Here is a 5805-nt window from a genome sequence, read left to right as displayed (position 1 = left end):
GCTCCTGGTGCCCGCGGGACATCATTCGGTCTCGCCGCGGGCCTATATGCAAGTTCCTCTTGAAGTCTGTCTAGGTCGTTCATTATCTGCTTCACAAATGTCATCACTGATACCAGGAAGGTGGTATGGGTCATGTTCTCGCACCTTTTGCCTTAGATTTGCTATAAGCTTTGCATCTTTGGCACTTCTGATAGGATTATCGGCCTCTAACTTCATTTTCTGGATTTGGGCCCGTAAGGCTTCATTCTCTTTTGGCCAATTGTTTTTTTTCTACCTTTCGANAGCACCAACTGTCCTACTTCGAACTTCCGCGGACGCACTTTCTTGTTATATGCTCTTGCCATTCTTCGTTGGTACAATTGACCGTGACACACTAATGCCAGTCGCTTCTCATCAATCAAACTTAGTTGTTCCAGGCGGGCTTTAACCCATTCATCATCCTCAATCTCTGCCTCTGCGATGATTCGGAGGGACGGGATTTCAACCTCTGCGGGTATTACTGCTTCGGTTCCATACACCAATGAGTAGGGAGTCGCTCCTACTGAAGTGCGGACAGTAGTGCGATAGCCTAGCAAGGCAAAAGGTAGCTTTTCATGCCATTGCTTTGACCCTTCTACCATTTTCCGAAGTATTTTCTTGATATTCTTGTTAGCTGCTTCGACTGCCCCATTTGCCTTAGGACGATATGGGGTGGAATTGCGGTGCATGATCTTAAACTGCTGACATGTCTCGGCCATCAAATGACTATTGAGATTGGCACCATTATCTGTGATGATTACCTTCGGGATCCCAAACCGGCATATGATATTTGAATGTACGAAATCGACAACTGCCTTCTTAGTCACGGATTTGAAGGTTTTTGCCTCCACCCATTTAGTGAAATAATCAATAGCTACCAAAATGAATCTATTCCCATTCGAGGCTGCTGGCTCAATCGGACCAATAACATCCATTCCCCAGGCAACGAACGGCCATGGTGCTGACATTGTTTGCAATTCAGATGGTGGAGAATGAATCAAATCTCCGTGTATCTGACACTGATGACATTTGCGCACGAAGCTGATGCAATCCCGTTCCATAGTGAGCCAATAGTAACCTGCTCGAAGGATCTTCTTTGCCAATATATATCCACTCATATGAGGTCCACAAACACTCGCATGTACCTCAGCCATGATAACTGAAGCTTGTTTGGCATCTATGCATCTCAATAAACCAAGATCTGGAGTTCTCTTGTACAACACTCCTCCACTGAAGAAAAATCCGCTTGCCAGGCGTCGAATTGCCCTCTTTTGATCCCCTGTAGCTTGTGTTGGGTATACTCCTATCCGGAGGTATTCTTTTATATCATGGAACCATGGCTCACCATCAAACTCTTCCTCCACCACATTACAATAGGCATGCTGATATCGAACCTGAATCTGTAACGGATCCACGTAAGCCTTGTCCGGGTGATGCAACATCGACGCCAAAGTGGCCAAAGCGTCGGCAACCTCATTGTGCATCCTTGGAATGTGTTTGAAATCTATTGATTGAAACCGCTGACGAAGTTCATGTAAACACTGCCGGTATGGTATGAGCTTCAAATCTCGTGTCTCCCATTCTCCCTGAATCTGGTGTACAAGAAGATCCGAGTCACCCATGACCAAGATTTCCTGGACACCCATGTCTATAGCCAATCTCAATCCCAGGATACATGCTTCGTACTCAGCCATGTTGTTGGTGCAATAGAAACGAAGTTGAGCAGTGACAGGGTAATGTTGCCCTGTCTCAGAAATCAGTACTGCTCCTATTCCGACACCCTTGGCATTGGCAGCTCCATCAAAGAAAAGTTTCCATCCAGGCTTCTCGACCTGTCCTAATTCTTCAACGTGCATTATCTCCTCGTCCGGGAAGTATGTATTCAAAGGCTCATATTCATCATCAACGGGATTCTCAGCTAGATGATCAGCCAACGCCTGTGCTTTCATCGCAGTCGAGTCACGTAAACAATATCAAACTCTGTAAGCACGATTTGCCATTTCGCTAGTCTCCCTGTGGGCATGGGCTTTTGAAATATATACTTCAATGGGTCCAACCGAGAGATGAGATAGGTAGTATATGCTGACAAGTAATGTTTCAACTTTTGCGCTACCCAGGTTAAAGCACAACACGTCCTCTCGAGTTGAGTGTATTTTACCTCATATGATGTGAACTTCTTGCTGAGGTAGTAAATCGCCTGCTCTTTCCTTCCTGTGATGTCATGCTGCCCCAGTACACAACCAAAAGAATTGTCCAACACAGTCAGGTAAAGGATCAAGGGCCTTCCTGGCTCTGGCGGGACCAACACAGGTGGACTGGCCAAATACTTCTTAATCTTGTCAAATGCTGCTTGACATTCGTCTGTCCATCTGACCGCAGCATCTTTCTTTAGCAGCTTGAAAATAGGCTCACAAGTAGTTGTAAGCTGCGCAATGAACCTGCTGATGTAATTTAACCTGCCAAGCAAACTCATCACATCTTTCTTGTTCCTTGGCGGCGGTAGCTCCTGGATGGCTTTAATCTTAGACGGGTCTAATTCAATACCGCGCCGACTCACCACAAATCCCAACAACTTCCCTGATGGGACTCCAAACGCACACTTTGCTGGATTAAGCTTGAGGTTGTACCTGCGAAGTCTCTGGAAGAATTTCCTCAAATCCCTAACATGGTCACATTGTTTCCTCGACTTTATGATCACGTCGTCCACATAGACCTCGATTTCCTGGTGTATCATGTCATGGAACATGGTGGTCATTGCCCTCATATACGTTGCCCCTGCGTTCTTCAACCCAAATGGCATGACCCTGTAACAGTACGTTCCCCAAGGCGCGATGAATTCCGTCTTTTCCGCATCCTCCTCATCCATTAAAATCTGGTGATAGCCCGCATAACAATCCCCGAAGGAACCAATCTCATGTTTGGCACAATTGTCAATCAATATATGGATGTTTGGGAGTGGGAAGTTGTCCTTCGGGCTCGCCTTATTGAGATCACGGTAATCAACACATACTCTGGTCTTCCCATCTTTCTTTGGTACTGGCACCACATTAGCTAACCAGGTAGGATATCGAGTAACCGGTATGACCTTCGCCTCAAACTGCTTAGTAACCTCGTCCTTAATTTTCACACTGATATCTGTTTTGAATTTCCTCAACTTCTGCTTGACAGGGGGGCATTCCGAGTAAATGGGCAATTTGTGGACCACCAGATCGGTGCTTAGACCCGGCATATCATCATATGACCATGCGAAAACATCTTTGTACTCAAACAACAATTTAATTATCTCCTCCCTGAGCGGGGCTTCCAAATGGACACTTATTTTTGTTTCTCGAACATTTTCCTGATCCCCTAGATTGATTGCCTCTGTGTCATTCAAGTTAGGTTTGGGTTTTCCCTCAAATTGATTTAATTCTTTACTGATTTCTTCCAAAGCTTCCTCGTCATCGTATTCCCCCTCGCCATCACACTCAACTTCTTGTATTACTATTTCATATGGATTATCAAAACTAGGCCGGAGACTCCTCATGCATGACACATCATTGAAACCAGCATAAAAGGGACTGTACAAGAGAGAAAAGAAAACAAAATAAAGGCTATCAGGAGTGAAGAGAGAAGGAAATTGCATTTCATTAAAATTGTAAGATAACAAGGTTTAAATCATCCAAATGGACGGAACATAGAAATCTGAATTACAACCCTGGAAATAATCCAGATTTAATACTCAAAGGAAAATCCAAAGCTAACTACCACGACTCCTTCCGAGCTGGAAGAGGAGTAGCTTCCCAGTTATTGAGCTTGGCCTGAGACCCCACGAACTGCACATCAACTTTACTCGAACCTTCTCCTGGTTCCACCATATTCACTTCATCGAACACCCTTTCAAACTTTTCGATCAGCTCTTTGTCAGGTTCTATCACCATAGAATTTGGTAGTGCTGTTGCTGGGCGTTGTTTAGTACCAGGCCGGACGAAGGAACGGGAAAGGCGAGGAATGGGTTTTGGGAGGGTCCACACTCTCTTTTTCATCTTTTTGCCTCTCCTTATGTCAGCAGTAGTGGGTTTGAAACCTAGCCCGAAAGTGTCCAGATTTCCAGGAAGAGACACTGGCTGTATGATTCCCTGTAGTGAAGCACCCAACCCCTTTCCGGGCAAGAATCCATTCCTTATCATCTCTGAGGCTACCATAAAAGAGGCGGTAGCTATCTTGGGCATAGGAACACACTCCCCTTCCGGGATTTTATCAACTGGCACTGTGTCCATGACTTGGTACACCCACGGACCTTTGTCATTTTCAACTTCCTCGAAGGATGCAATAGCATTACAAGAATTGTCCTCTCCATAGACCACGATCTCCTGCCGATCCCATTCAAATTTGACCATTTGATGCAAAGTAGACGGTACTGCCTTTGCGGCGTGAATCCAGGGCCGTCCCAATAAAAGATTGTAGGAAACACTAACATCGAGCACTTGAAACTCCATAGTGAATTCCACAGGTCCTATTGTTAGCTCCAACACCATATCTCCCACTGTGTCTTTCCCTCCGCCGTCAAATCCCCGTACACAGATGCTATTTTTATGAATTCTTTCCCTGTCAACTTTCAACTTTTCTAGAGTGGAAAGAGGGCAAATGTTTGCACTAGACCCATTATCAATTAGCACCCGAGTTACCACGGAATCTTCACACTTCACTGTGAGGTAAAGGGCTCTATTATGTTCAGTTCCTTCCAATGGCAACTCATCATCAGAAAATGTTACCCTGTTCACCTCAAAAATTTTGTTTGCAATCTTCTCAAGATGATTCACAGTGATTTTATCTGGCACATGAGCTTCGTTTAGAATCTTCATCAACGCCCGGCGGTGTTCATCCGAATGGATCAATAAGGACAATAATGAGATCTGTGCCGGGGTTTTTCTCAATTGTTCCACAATCGAATAGTCCTGAGCCTTCATCTTTTTCAAGAACTCTTCTGCTTCTTCTTCAGTAACAGCCCTCTTTGTCGGTGCCGGATTGTCTTTAGCTGCTTTAACCTTTCTCAATTCCTTAGGGGCGAAGCACCTCCCTGATCTAGTCAGCCCATGAGTTTCGCACACTTCTTCTTTAATTTCCTTTCCTTGGTACATCACAGTCACTCTGTCATAATTCCACGGGACAGCTTTCTCACTAACCACAGGCAACTGGGTCACCGGTTTAATGATAACTGGTTCTATTCGAGCACCTTTTACAACCAACACAGGCTTAACAACTGCTCCTGGTATTGTCACCTTAACAGGCTCTGGTTCTATTATCATCACTGGTTCACCGACTGTCCGGTCCACTGCGACCAAGGCTTTCCCATCAACCAATTTCTCATTTGCTTTATTTTCACTTGCCTTAATCATCATCACAGTTTGTGACGGCTTCTTGTATTCTCCCTTCTGCACTAACTCGATCATGTGAGCCTCATGATGAATTGGTAGCGGATTCTGCGTGATATTGGGAGTCTCCGGAGCCTGCACCTCAATTCTCCGTGTATCAATGAGTTCCTGAATGGCAGTTTTCAGATGCCAACATTTCTCCGTGTCATGTCCAGGCGCTCCTGAGCAATACTCACAGCTTACTGAATGGTCCAGGTTCCTTGGGGGAGGGTTTGGTAATTTGGGTTCTATCGGTTCAACATGCCCAACTGCCTTAATCTGTGGTACAGGCTGGTATAAGATTCACCCAAGGGAGTAAAAGTCTTCTTCTTTTGCAACCTATCATTCTTAAATGCGGGATTGGGTCGGTAACTGGTTCCAGCGGCATTTCTGT

Source organism: Nicotiana attenuata, unplaced genomic scaffold, assembly GCF_001879085.1.
Source record: "Nicotiana attenuata strain UT unplaced genomic scaffold, NIATTr2, whole genome shotgun sequence".
Classification (NCBI taxonomy): Eukaryota; Viridiplantae; Streptophyta; class Magnoliopsida; order Solanales; family Solanaceae; genus Nicotiana; species Nicotiana attenuata.
Note: the sequence above shows the minus strand (reverse complement) of the source record.